The sequence below is a fragment of the Centruroides sculpturatus genome, unplaced genomic scaffold, assembly GCF_000671375.1.
Source record: "Centruroides sculpturatus isolate CEXI.00-Female unplaced genomic scaffold, Cexi_2.0 scaffold969, whole genome shotgun sequence".
NCBI lineage: Eukaryota > Metazoa > Arthropoda > Arachnida > Scorpiones > Buthidae > Centruroides > Centruroides sculpturatus.
Window position 1 is genome coordinate 211,477 of NW_019385162.1, and position 15,794 is coordinate 227,270.

Genomic DNA, 15,794 nt, shown 5'->3' on the forward strand with positions numbered 1-15,794 from the left:
GCACGATTTTTTCACCTTTTTTAAAGCTTAATAACTCATGCTTTTTGTGGAAAATTTCTGAAATTTTGCCGGGAAGTTTGTATTTTATAGGGATGGATGCTATTATATTTTTAAAGTTGAATCTCGATTGGGTAAAGAAGGTCATGTTTCATATCTAGATTAGAGTAGAACATATTAATGAATTTAGTCGTTATTACCGTTTATTATTTTTTAAAACAAAAGTAATTCCTGCCTTCAAAATAACGATTTTTAAGATTATAAAATAGTAAATAATATGAAAAGATTTTTATAATAAAATACCATAACAGATGTTGCCATACACGCAGTTTTAAATGTTTCTGACAAAGTAAAGCAACTTGCCGCTTGATTCCTCAATGTATTGCTACTGCATTCTTGCCTTTCTGTTTGTTCTTTTTAAAATTTATTTGTTTCATTTGTACAAACAAACTAAACAAAACGTTGCACGTAATATGACAGGCTAATTTTTGAAAGACTCGTATCTTATATGCAGATTTCATACACAGGGCTTACGGGAAAACTAATGCAGGACATTCAGCAGTTTCTGTAGCCGTTATGCTAGCCTCGTTTGCAAATAAATTGTCTACATCTGAATTCTCTACATCTGCAAAGCCGCTTGATTGCACTGTTAGTTAGTTTGTTCGCAGTAAGGAAAACTGTTTTATTTACACTGTCTTCATTTTTCGCCACTGCAGAAGATGTTCGCGATGTGTATAACTTCAGACATATGTTTAACTGTTAAAGCCTTTCTCATTTCTGTACTTTCATTATACTTTTTTTAAAATATTGCGCTACTAATTGGTATAATACTAATTACTTTTGTTGAATTTTGTTTAATTTCAAAAAGAAATCAAATTTTTTCTTTACATTGTACTGTGCGTGAACAGAAAACTAAAGATTGTTTACCGGTAAATATAACAAGATTTCATCAATGCATTAAATTCTTTTACTTTTGTTTAAAGTAAAGCTAACTTCTAATCCATTATTTGCAGTTGTTAATAAATTAATTCCGCATTTACAAAAAATTTTTACTTTCAATTTCCCTTTCTTCCCTCAGACTTAAAAAATTCAACTTTTTTTAAAACCTTTATAACCTTTTAAGTAGTAAACATTATAAGTAAAAACGAAAAAAAACAAGTAATTTAAAACATTTAATAAAGTGTATTACCTGTATATAATTTAATAAAATAAACGGATGTTCACTGAGGATAAACTGCTCACCATCATATTGTACGATTTTTCCCGACTTATGTAAATCCCTTTCCTTAACATACCTTCCAGTTTGGACATTACATATCAACAGCCCCTTATAAGTAGAATTATTTAAAATATTAATTTAGTTCTATTTTTATATGTAAGTAGCTGTTACCCTTGACTTCTCCAATGGTGGTTTTGCAAGCAAACTTCACTTATATTTAATTCAATAACCATAGTAATTGTTATATAACACCTACTGCTGAGAATAATATAAATTGCTGAAAATGGAACGAACTATTTTCAATTTCATAAATTTTCTGGAACGTTTACAATTATTTTATAATCGAATCAATATGCAATAACAAATTCGAATATAAAACGGTTCGAACATTCGGTTAAAAAATCGAGATATATAAAAATATTTATAGCAATGTCTGAAATGTTATAAATTTAATACACCTAAGTACTCAATAAAGACTAATCTTAGTACAAAACAAAAAATCGCATCTATAATAGTACAGTAGAAGCCGTTCTTCTCGTTAAGCCTTAATCCTTTCCCTCTCCCCCTGGGAGAATTTCGAAAAACCCTGTTAGTGTGGATCCTCATGGTTCTTCGCCCGAGTTAACTCGGACATGTTACATAGCCTTACATAAAACTCAGTCCTTTCGGCCCCCAAAACAAATTTTTGTTTTTATTGAATTTTTGGGATGTTTTTTGTCTCAAAATTTTTTCAAAAATTTTTCCCGCGCAAAAAAATTTTATTGCGATTTTAATGAGCCTTTGATAAGGCTCGATTAAAGCTTAATTGTATTTTAATGTGATTTTTTTATCAAATTTTTTTCACGGTTCCTAATTTGTAGCGCACGGATTTTCCTTTGGTAAAGTTATTTAAAGCTGCTTTCTGATATCAGAAACCATCTGCAATAGTTTTTAAATTTTTTAAATTAATATATTTTATTTTATATAAATTAAATTAATTAGAGGGTTGAAAATTGTAATTAAAATTTGAATTTTTTAAAAATATTTAAAAATATACGGCCAGCTAGAACTCACCCTACTTTAAACCTTTGTCCTATCGAGACTTCTACGAGAATGTTTCAGGAAATCCGACTCCAGCTGTGTTCAAGGTCATCGAGCTGCATAAACAATGACTCATTGGTGTCAGATTTCGCAGAAAGGCGAGACAAAGGAAAATAAAGTTTGAAGCTTGTTCTTCAAAACTAATGCTTCTCTTTTGTTTTTTTTAGTTTTAAGTATTTTTTATGTTTAATTACATTAATATCAAAAATTGCTAGGAAGTTAAGGTGTTAAGTTCAGCCGTTTGCTCTGAAAGATAATGAATAAGTGACTCAGTCAGTCAATCAGTCGGTTAATCACTCAGTCTGTCAGTCAAGACAAGTAATTTTACATATTAAGATTGCATAATTATTAAGAATTTTAACAACACAATAATAAAACAACAATTAAATTAAACCGAAAGTCTGGCTAAATAAAAATTTATATTTGGCGTTTAAAACTAACAATGTTTATATTACAATAATAATAAAAATTATTAATTAATCACACGAATGATAAACTTCTTTGTTGGAACAATTTCAGTCATTCGTACCTCGCTGTAAACCGAGAAATAAAAATGTAAAGGGATATAATTACCATGATGCCAACCTCAGAAGCTTAATAGGTATGTCACTACTGTTATTGATTACCATACTCTAGTTAACAAGTTATTCTAATGAAAACAAAAATAAAATCCAATTTTTATTACGTACTGTATTGCTATTAATCGCTATCCAAACATTTGTTTTGTAATTTAGGATTTGAATTTTCTATTAAATCTAACAGAAAAACAAAATGTTTTTGAAAATTTACTGCGTTGACTTGGTATTATTCTATAAAATTTTGCAATAAACATTTATTCTTTTCAATAAAAATATTTACGAAAGTTTAAATTTGAAGTCAGTTATAAACTTACTGGGTTAAAATGATATGTATTGTTAGAGAAAGTTTATTTTAAGTGTTCAATGCTCTTCATTTTTTCAAATATTTCTATATTTAAACGAATATTCATATATTTGTAGTAATTAATTCTAAAATTTCGCATTGTGAAAAATTTTCAAAATTTCAAATAGAAATAAAAAAAAAATACTAAATTTCATAAGATTTACAGTGAACCCCCCTATAACACGGTAGATACGTTCCGTTCTTTATGAAATTCATGTTTTACCAGTCCTTAAATAGATGAGCCAATCACAGCTCGGCACGTGTACAGTTTACAGACTACAGCTGTTTAAAATGTTTTCTTTGATAAAATTAATCGATTTTACACTAATTTAACTCAACATTTTCAAAAGACTTATCATTTTTTGGGAATAATCCATATAAGCTATGCTATAAACAAAAAATTGTAAAATTATTTATTAATTGTGCATAGTTCGACTACGCCATTGCTTAAGCTTTATTTTCGTCGTGGAGCGGTGCATCGAACGGGGGCGTGCTTGTTCCCTGATAAATTATTTTTCTGCGAAAAATTCGCTGAACTTTGGAGACATCATTAATATACCTATAATTTTTATGGACATTAAATAATAAATGGTTATAATAGGTCTGCTGATCGTTTAAACTCAACGGTTTGTGCAATTTTCGCTATTGGTCTAAATTCGACCAATCATGTTGCGACAGGAGTCAGCTAAGATGTTTTACCGAATTATACGAGTTTCTTTTAGCGTGTTTATACGAATACTGTCGCAATTTTTAGCCGTTATATAAAAAATCGAATTTTATGAACTTATTTATAAAGGGGTATACTGTATATACATTTATATTACTGCAATTGTTATAATTAATCTAGACACAAAAAGTCAACAACGCTAAATTTAAACATTTCTAGAAAAGAGTTACATGATTTTTTTTCAGTGTCATTAAATGTTGTAGTTAAATCTATAACAAGAATTACTTTAAAAAAATTTTTTATGTTATTAATAAATAGCAAAAAAGCTATATTTATATAAGAATTGTATATGCAAATAATAAATAAATTTTTCATTAATTTTTTTTCGCAAATCCTAGTGTATGCTTTCCTTCTTTTTAGAAATTTTGTTTAACAAGTAACATATACTTATTTTATATTATGTTAATATACGTAAGATGTTGAAATTTAATGTAGAGGTATCTTTTTGATTAGAGTTTTTCTTCTTTAACGATAATTTTTTTTATTATATGGTATTATTTCAGTAACTATAATCAATATTTTTTACAAAGAAGAAAATAAATACCTTCTTCTATAATAATTATATATCAATAAGTATCGAAAATAACTGGTGTTTGCTGCTCGTTCAGATAAATAGTTATTGTTATAATATCTTTCTTTCTAAATCGAAAATACTAATAAACGTTATTAGTGTAATTGCTTTAGAATCATCCATAGTCACGATATATCGTTACTATAAATGCTAACAATAACTGTTTATCTAATCGAGCTGCAAAGATGAGTTATTCTCGATACTTATTGATATTTAATTATTATAGAAGTAGGCATTCATTTATTACTTTGTATAACGTATTGATTTCAGTTACTGAAATAATACTATATAATAAAAGAAAATTATCGTCATAATCGACGTTCTGAATTTCATCAAATTATATTTTTATTGCTACTTATATGTAATTACGTTATTATTTTAAATATCTAATTAAATTTTTAAATTTAATTTCAAGATGGATCAAGAGTTTTTTGGTTGTTTTAAAATAAAAACTGCAGAAAATCCGCGTGACCGAAATGAAAAAAGTAAAGACCGATTTTTTTATTTCACGGTGTCTTCACAAGTCTGGTGGATAAAAAAGTCGAAAAGAAACATCGCAGTATCATGTACTATGTTTGTATACAGAGATTGCATTCTCGAAAAATGAAAACAATAATAATTTACAAGAAATAATCCATCAGTCAAGATTTTCCTCAAGTTTTCGTTTGTAAATTACAGAAACAGTTGATTCCACGACATTTTCATTAATCTGAAAAAGTTATATTAATTATAATTTTTTTAAAAATATTTAAAAATATAGGTGTAGTAAATAGTCATCCTACTTTAAACCCTTGTTCTTCCGAGAAATCTATGAGAATGTCCCGGGAAATTTGATTCTAGCTGTGTTCAAGGCCATCCAGATGTGTAAGCAATGACTCAGGTGTTAAATTTCACAGAAAGGCCAGACAAAGGAAACTAAATGATGAAGCTTTTAAAGCAAAATTAACGCATTTATTTCGTATATTTTTATATTTCTAGAGTTGTATGTATTTTTCCCATTAATCATTATTAAGACGAATATCTCAAATCAATTTTACATAATTACATTTAAAAAAGGTTATAATTTTATAGGAATTTTTATTGCATAGTGTTTTCCTCCTCCATTTATAATAAATATTCGTAGTGAATAATAATTTGCAATGAATTTACATAGAATTGTAAAGCAGCTTTATTTGATATTTAATGATTAATAATTCATTTAATGTAAAAGTTTGTTATTCCAAATTACTATCATAACTCAGAATATATTCTATACGTAGTAGTAATAATAGTAATTTGTAGCAAAGACACCCATTAGTCACTGGAAACTAATTGACCTGCCAAATTTTCAGTCTGTCCTGCTATGTCGGATTCATTACCCGGCCTCTCCATTGCGAGTTTTATCGAACCCGTGTTGAGATTGTCATAAAGATCTCTGTACCCACGGAATGGGAAGAGTTTTTGTTCCCCCAAATTGAAGATCATGTATCGGAAAAAAATAAATTGAATGAGATTTTAAATAAATTATTTATAGGTAACTGAAGTCAATCTTATCCATTATGACTTATACCATCCTGCATTTTTAAGCCTAATGAAAAATGCCACTTAGAAGCAAATTTAAGTATAAAGCATGTAAAAAAAAACAGTTCTTTGATATACAACTAAATGAAATCATAATGATGATGAAAAACATAGTATTGGAAGATTTTTTAACGCAATTAAAATGTTTAATCTAACTTGGATAATTTTAAATTATTTTTGCCAGAAGACGTTTAGTAATTTTTTTTACCATGTTAAATGTCTTCTAGCAAATATTATTGTTCTTGTCATTAAAAGTTATATCAGGTCTACAATGGAGTAGATAGGTAGTGAGGGATGAATCCGCCTTAGGAATGTTTTATAAATACTGACAACCTAGATTCGAACTCGGATTCGTTAAGCAGCTAGCAGCATCTTTTGCTCTTTAGTTGTATTCAAATTTAAAAACTTTATCCATCCATCTATGTAACTGTTACGAATGCTTTCTTCTTAACCAAGTGAATTTGACTGTCGTCAGACAAGACGCGAAGGAAAAAATTAATACTATTTGTATGCTTTTCAGTGATAGCTGAGCCTATTCTGTCTCATTGCCTATTATGCTTTCTTTTTTCTGTACTCCTGCTATTTACGTTTACTTTTATTCAGATGATAATTTTATGATTGTATGCTAGTTCCAAAATTCAAATTTTTCCAATTGGTTAAAAAAAAAATAATAATAATAATAATAATAATGTATATTTGCCGTAATATATATAATGGTTAACATTATAAGTTTTTATCCATTATACATACAGATAATTATAATTAGTAGTGAACGATAAAAATTTCCAGCTCTTCTATACAGTAGCAAAATAGATCGATGTTTTTCCTCTACTCTTTTTAATATAGAGAAATATCAATAGAAATCGAGAAAAAAAATTTAGAAAATTAAAATTTTTTAAACGAATCCCAATATCAGATTTAGTTATTGCTTGACGTCTTGATTGTGATTTGATAAAACGCGACATATTATATCGATCCATTTCAGGAAAATTTGGGAATTAATTTTACTAAAATATGTTTCGTGTACATCCTCGATAAAACGATGATAATTTGAGAAACTACGCATGCTTGACGGCATTTTCTGTACCTGTAAGGTTTACAGGTATGTTTTTTGGGGATGTAATATTTCAAATTTGTTGATTACATGCCACCTTAACAAATTAGCAATTTTTAACTTGTTAACGATGGCTAACCCAATTTCACCTATTATACAGACTTGATTTTCATTTGAATCCGTCAGGTCGACGTAGACGAATGTTAGAAAATACTCCAATTCTAAATTGTCTATGAAAAGATTTGAGGGTCTGAAAATCCCTCAGGAAATAGGAAGATATCTTCGTGCATAAGTGAAGCCCAAAGAATCCTTTATATTAATTATCATGTTTTTGAAAAAATTTGTTGAAGAATATTAAGCAACCTCAGAACACTTCTAGCTATTTTATTTATTGAAAAATTTTATAAATGCTAATTATTCTTAATCTTTCAAATTAAATTAGCTGCTAATTATGACAATAATAGTAATAACAACAATGTAATAAATATGCCTAATAATAATTTTTGTTGCTATAAACTGAATCGATTATCTAAGCCATTGTCAGATATTTAATGTAAAATATGTTTCCATTATTTATAAACTTCATAATAAATATTTTACGGAATAATTTTTAAAATTTGATTATAAAATCAAGGCTAATTTACATTAATCTGATATCAAACTAAATAAATTTTTCCACTAGACCCAAGTCAAGAGCGCAAGAGTTTGGAGGGACACAAAAATTCAAAATAATAATAATTTTTTTGCATAATATGAAAGGAATTAGTGCAAATTTAAAAGCTTAAATAGGGAGTAATTAAGTCATATCACTTGAATAATATTTTCATATGTGAATGTATTAGTACTAAAACTTTATTCGTGCAAATGACGGTTTTTCAATAGCAGTGTTCTCTGTCCTTTCTATATTTAAAAATCCGTAAAAATGCAATTATTGCAGAATTAAACTGATAAAATATAACCATCGGGTGCAAAAGTGGCAATATTAGTTTGGAAGGACGCCTGCATATTGTGAGTCTAGGGGTGTCATATTTCTAAAAGCGCCATTGTGTGCAATGTACGGTACGACTTTCAAAACTTTGTGACGTTTTAAAATATTTTACGATGATCGGCATTTTTATCTTATTTACATAATGAGAGACTATGCGCGAACTCTGGTCTCTAGTTAATATTCAGAGAGTAATATTTGTAATAGTATAACATTTATATAGATTTTATCTATGAAAATTGAATTCACTCCTTTGTTGGATCATATTTGGTAAAATTTGATCCAGGAGGTCCTTGATTGAATGAAACGAAACCAACCAACCAGAAATATAAATTAATATTTACTTCGGGGAGATTGTTCATTTATTGAGATATTTCTAATCCCTGGACTTCTACATATTTATATATATTTTTTTCCAATTTGTTTTCCTACGTATGATAAATTCTGATATTCATATTATGAAACAGTTAGTACTACACATTTCTGAAATTGGTTTATATTGCAATTTCGGACTGACTAATCAGGAAAGTGCAGCTTGTACGCTGCCTGTAATTATAAAAAAGCCAGCAACGTGGTGCTTAACTTTTCCGGCAACAATGTTTAAAACTGCGTGTGGCGCAATCTGTTAAGATATATAAAATGTTTTTTAAAATAAAAATCTTAGTGGTCAATTTTTGACCGATTGCCACATTTTCCCTCTATTATATATAACAGCCGGGAAAATAAAAGTAATATGGCCATTCTCAAAATGAACTTTTTATACGTACAAGAAAAGATATTATATGTAATATGTATAATTTTTAAGTTTTTCATGTACATTTGTTACAGCAGTTCGTATTCAATGATTTCATCTCTTATAAACTATTTTCCATTATAATAACCGGAATGATCTTGCTTCTATCCACCTGTCGTAGATATACGAGATAAATTCTTAGTGTAGCTGTTATTTATGACCCCGATATTAAGATGAATTATTCCTCATCGATAAGATGAATTAAGATCGTTAAGATGAATTATTCCTCATCGACACGACTCAGTAATAGCCTCGAACAATTGTTAAGACAGCGTGACTAAGAACTGGTTTTTACTTAGTTTATGGTGCTCTTATTCGTATTCAGCTAATCTTACACTGGATCTAGGAACGCTTTACATTATGAATTAACTTACTGACATAGAAAAGATAGTTTCATACTTGGGCATCACTAAACTGATTTAATAAGTTCAGTATTAGTAGTAACGGGATGCTTTGACGTGTTCTATTGCTGTTGTTAAATGAAAATATTGAACCATATCAGCATATTGTACAGAAAATTAGATAAAACTTCTTGCAAATTATTATTAGTAAAATTGTTACCTGATTTTCTGTAAAATGGATTTTGCTCAAAATTGCATCAGTTACAGAATTTGATAATGTATAATCACTATAATCATAACATCGATTTTGAACGACGATAAGACATTCCCTTTTATTGTATGCAAATAGGTTATACAGGTTAAAGTATTTTCAAGGTTAACGATGAAGTATATGGTCCGTAAAGTATTTTGTACCTATTTATGAACTTTGAAAGTTTAGATAGAGCACATTTTATTTAAATTCTTGTATAATAAAGCCATGGTGTTTTCGTTATAGCGCTTATCCAAATTGTTGATGAATATTTTGAGAAATATATAGGCCTAATAGGTTTAATAATTTAATAAATTAATAAATAAATAATTAATAAATGCATAATTTTTTGAATTTTTTTCAAAATTAAACTGCTCGTAACAGCTGTCTTCAGTCTTAAATAATAATTTCAATTAATTTCATTACAAATGGATTAATTGCCATCTAGCAAAAATAACACCAAACATAGATTTTTAAATAAGTTCAAATATCAAGACACATTCATAAGTCGTGTATTTTAATTACCTATAAAAGAATTCGCAAATATACATTTTTAAAAGCAATATCACGATCTTTTAACAACTTGTTTCCTAGTAGCGTTATGAATTTCGACTATGCTCTTTATTCTTCAATTTTACCTCTCCGCTTCAATATGATCATTCCTTTTTGACTTTCCAACGTCAATGACTCACCACTAACAGCTTTCTGCAAACGCTCCTTCAAATTATAGCAGGAAGGAGTCGTTCTTCTTTAATTAAATGTGACAATACAAAAATACAATTATAATTCTATCGATCTTAAACGGTATTTTTCGAATCAAAAGTACTACTACCGCCCGTCAAATTTTCTAGCACAGTGAAGTGTCGAAAATTCGGATTCGGCCATCGAAAAATGGATATTATAAACCCCTTTCAATAGCAACTTTGTTGTTTCATCCTTGCATTGTTGATGATGTAACATTCATTCAGAATTTGTAAATTTTTAATTTCGAAATTATTATAATTGTATTTTTTATTTAAATATAATGATTCTGTAAATTATATTTTGAATCTTTCTGAGTATTCCTACATTCCTTTTGAAATACTGGCTTGAACCTGCATTGTAAATCAAGTTTCAGTGTGTAAGGTGAAGACATCTAAACTTGATTTACAGTGCATTTTGATTTTACAGTACGTAAAATATCAGTATATTTGAAATTAGTGATCAGTATATTAGTATACCGTATATTTGAAAATCCGGATGGAGTTCGGCTTCGGTTAGTCTGGATTTCGACATGTCACTGTATTATGCGCACGTTTGCATAATTAATTTAAAAAAAGACTGAAAACAGCCGTTACGTATAGTTTTAAACTTATTAGATGAGTTAATATTAATAATTTATAAAATCTATAGAGATTAAACGTTTCTTATAACTTAAGCCCTAATATNGAAGGTTTAGTAATTCACAATAAATGAATTTTTACCATTTGCAACAAGAATTAGTGCTGTGGCATAGAGGAAATGGGCGTTTTTAACAGTAATACTTTTCTTATTTTAAGGAAATAAATGTCTAAACAATAGATTTTTATAATTGTTTCCTTTTTTGTAGTCGAAATTTCTAAGCAAGGCTCAGAAAACATTTTCGAAAGAATAAAATAAACTATTTATAAAAACCATTTAGGAAATAGATACGGTTCAATAGTTCAAATCCGCATTGATACTTTAATGTTTCGGCGCATCATTTCCAGTATTTTCTATACGGGGAAAAATCGTAACTGAAAAGAAAAGAGAGAGAAAAAAAAACAGTTTTCTTTTAGTATTTACTTGGCTAATGGTGCTGTGAGAATTTTTAAATCATTCACAACTTCGCTAATGCAGTGCTGTTAGATTCGATGTTTCTGTCGATCTTCTTGCCATACCTTTCAACATTGCAGATGGTGGTCCACAACTTCTTCTATACAGGGGGACCATCGGGTACATCAGGTGTAATCCTCAAGGTACAATTAGATATCATCAGGTTAGGATCTAAACACGAAATGTCACTTTGAAAATAAGTGAATACAACAAATGAAACTGTTCCTCAACGGATAAGTTCTCTAATCTGAACATTAAGCTGACTTGGTTAGTTCATTTCAACGATTCAACCATTTGCCATTTACTCCAATAAATCTTCATTTGCAATGTTACACCCTTAACAGCTTTGTAGAAGAATAAAATTTCTTAAAAAAAGACTGAAAACAGCCGTTACGTATAGTTTTAAACTTATTAGATGAGTTAATATTAATAATTTATAAAATCTATAGAGATTAAACGTTTCTTATAACTTAAGCCCTAATATAAACCAGTTATTTATCACTGGTTTATATCAATGAATAAGAATAAAATTTCTTAAATTATTTGACACCCTGTATATAATAGTCAGTAACAACTTTGATTGAGGATAACTTTTTAACTACCTGTCCGAGAGCGCTTAATCTTGCAGTAGTCATCTTATAAACAAAGGTAATTGTTTAGTGCTGACGTGCTAATTTTTATAAAAATTTAAAAATTCGTTCATCCACTGAATATTTGCTCATTTTTTGGTTAACCTTGGTACAAATGTGATGAAAACCCCATTGTGCTGCTGCGGATATGGTCGACAACTTTCAAAAACAAGCCAAAGCCAACAAGAGATATGGTTACCAATTTTAAACGAGAAATTTGAGAGAACGGGCAACATAAAGGAATTATGATGAGGCCAGGACAGGCAGACCAGGATCTTCGAGGTCAGAGGGGAAATTAAGGAAGCAAGAGTCATGGATTATGAAGATCCAAACATCAGTGTCCGAAAATTGGGCCAAAAAAGGTTGACATATAGATTTTGGGGAAGCCAAAAGTCCGAGTTTGTTGTCGCAAAGCCTCCTTTCCTTAATTAATTAATTAAAAGACTCACTGTTTGGGCAGCTCTTTGCGAGGATTTTGTTATCGAACCTTTTTTCGTGACCACAACAGTCAACAGTGAAGTCTACAAGGGCATTTTGACTGACCACTTCCTTCCCAGGGCCTACTATAAGGATAGCGTCAACGAAATGTGGATCATGCAAGATGGGGCATCTCTTCATCGAACTGAAGATGTCATCAACACCTTACAATCACATTTGGGGTCAAGGGTGATCGCTAAAGGGTTCCCAGAGAACGGCAGAGGAGGAATTTCATGGCCATCTTATTCCTCGGACCTCAATCCCATGGGTTCTGATAAATCCTATTGCCAACCCTGAACAGCTAGAATACACAGTATGTTATCAAAACTGAAATTCAAGCCATTTCCGATGAAGTTCTGGTGAATTGTCGCTGGTTTCGAGCATCGATTACGGTCCTGTATCGCCTGCGAAGGAGAGCAGCTTCCATTTTAAATGGAAGAACGCGAAAAGCATACAAAAATACTTCTCGATGAGTCTCCAAATCGCGACCATGCACACAGCGAAATGCAGAATCAACGATCTAGACAACTCGGACCATCGCCGCTTCTTATTCGGCTGCAATTTGAAAGAATTGTAGACCTATAAATTCCCACTGTCTCACCTTCCTTAATCTCGAGAACGGAGTTAGATAGATGAAAGACGAGACCGGATATGGAAACTTTAGGGACAGGACCCTGATTAGCTTTATACGAACTCCCGATGAAAACTGGAAGTCACGTTATGTCAATTCAAAAATTTCCCCTGTAAGGTGTTAGTTAGATGACCGGTACGACTCTACATTGTAAAAGGAAAAGTATGATGTACAGGGGCAAGCCACTGCCAATTTGAAGTGGAGAGCATATATTTTAAATGAAATAAATTAAAAATGCAGCCTGGGATTGTGACCATGTCACAACAAATAATTGCAAGTTAGTGTTTATACTAATCATGACATTTAAATAACATAAAAGTTTTTTTCTGTTTTTTTTCGGAAAAAACTTTTATGTTATTTAAATTTTATGTTATGTTATCTGGGAAGAGATCTGTATAAAATTACACATATTTCATTAAAAAGTGATATTGATAATTCCCAATTTTCCGATATTAGATACTGTATTTTTTTAAGAACATGTAGATGTTTCATATCTGTTTTAACCATTCTTAAAATCTTGAAAAGAAATCTCTCGCTTAACTGACTTGTGCCAGCCTGTATTTAATAAATTGTTTTTCTTATAAGAGAATTGAATTTATAAGTTCAATTATTGAAAATGTTTTATTTGTTAAATTTGCTAATGTTTGTAGTTATTATGCAGATTTTCTTTTCCATTGGAATAATGCTTTTTTATGACAACAAGCAGAAGTAATTAGGTTTTTAAGTTTGAGTTTTCCAGAAAATCCGATGACCATTGAATGAATAATGCGGCGTTTCTGGCTAATAAAATTAAATAATTAGTGTAATTAGTTAATTCTAACATTTGAAAATCTTTCTCAGAAAATGAAGATATTGGAATATAAAGAAAATATCATTTGTAAAGGAAGTTGAGCAATTTCGGATGCTTATTTAGTAATAATTTCATTTTTTTCCCATAATTTTACTCCATAGAAATTAGTAAATTTGTCAAGAAAATAATTTATATGTTTTACGTTTTTATCAACGAATTTATCTCTTGATGATGATTTATAAAATAAGTTAACTATTTTAAACTACACTAAACTAAATACTAAAAGATTTTTCTGATTAGGCTGTAGTAAGTTTGTTAAATAATTTAAGATTTACGATAAACTTTATATTGAATTATATATAATTATTCCGCTTTAAAAGAAACGGTAAATATACTGTTAAAAGCGGGATATATTCTATATTAATCTTTATAATTGATTCTTGAAAGGCCGTTGTAAAGTGAGTGCTTATATTTCTCACTGGTATTGTCAATATTTTTACAACAATGTCATAAATCGATATTGTTGTGATAATATAGTTTATCGTGATTTAATACTGTTTAATTTAAGTCATGTAAAAATATTTCCAAACAGTCAAACAAAACAAAAAATTAGTCATAAAAAGGAAGGTCTATTGAACATGTGTTTAGTATTATTCAGTTATGACAAAAGGTTGATTCACGTTCAACTTTAGTCAACGCTAAATCTAAAAGTTGTCATTTATTATATTTGTCAATGGAATATTACGATCATTCTCATTTCTTTGTTTTCATCCAAACTGGTTATTATTATATTTTTACTACAGTTATAGTGTATTTTTATGAAATACACTTAACTGATATTATTTTTACATAAATATCAGTTAAGTTTTTTCGTAGTTGAAAAATATTTGAATTGCAATTGGAGGAAATGAAGAAGAAATGCCAGATGCATCTCGAAAAAAAGAAATGCATCCCGTTTAGTGACTTAATTTCTGGATTTAAGTAGAATTGATATCAAACTTATCAGTGATGATTAAAATTGAATGAAATATTGAAAGAATGAAATATTTACGTGCAAAATTCTATATATAGAGCCTATAGAAATGGTTGTCACATACTACAATTTTATAAAATAAAGAGCATCGTTCCCATTATGGCATTAAATATGATTGATATACTTGTCTATATTTTGTATATAGAACTTCAATCTGTAATACCGAGCCTATGGGGAAATTATAGAACGCATTATTTTATAAGCGAGTGTCTATTGGATATATAATTTCTATCAGCTGAAAAGATTTTTAAATTTCAAATTTCATTCACTTGTTTAGCTATCAAATAAAATGCTAATTATTTATGAAATATTTTTCCAATCATACAATTAAAAATTGAGAAAGCTTTGTATGAATAATAACAAACTGTTCCACGACGAAACGAAGTTACATAAATTTTTATTTTATTTATAGACGTTGTTATCTGCGTAAGTTATTCTTCTAGTAGCTTACATATAAGGATGAAAGTTTTCATTTCATTTGCATAAAAGTAGTAATTGTCTATGTATAAAGTAACAATAATTAGCCTATTTCGTGTGAATGAATGATTTGTTTTGATTCTTTTAAAACTAATTTTGAAAATATTTTTGTATTTTTGTTTGTTTGTTACTAAAAATTTTTATCCTGTGATTAGCTTGTGATAAAAGATTTAATGTTCTGATTGTAGGGGAGACTTTTATTTACTGTATAAATTGTAAATCTGACCACCTGAGAGTTGATTGTTGTCACCAATATCATAAACAAACGTGAGTTTTAAAGTTATGTAAAATGTCTGGGATATATATTAACTATAAATTTTTCTAAACACGACTAAATAGCAAAATTTAATTGTAATTAAAATCTTTGAGTGAAGTTTATAAATAATTTATAATATAGGCCTAGTTGTTGTTTATATATAGCCTACT

At 29.0% G+C, this 15,794-nt stretch overlaps 1 protein-coding gene across 2 annotated transcripts in view; it reads left to right on the plus strand.

Moving 5' to 3' along the window:
• Positions 1-15,794, plus strand: part of LOC111635625 (6-phosphogluconate dehydrogenase, decarboxylating-like) — a 57,939-nt gene that overhangs the window by 36,442 nt on the left and 5,703 nt on the right. The gene's annotated exons all lie outside the window — the stretch shown is intronic.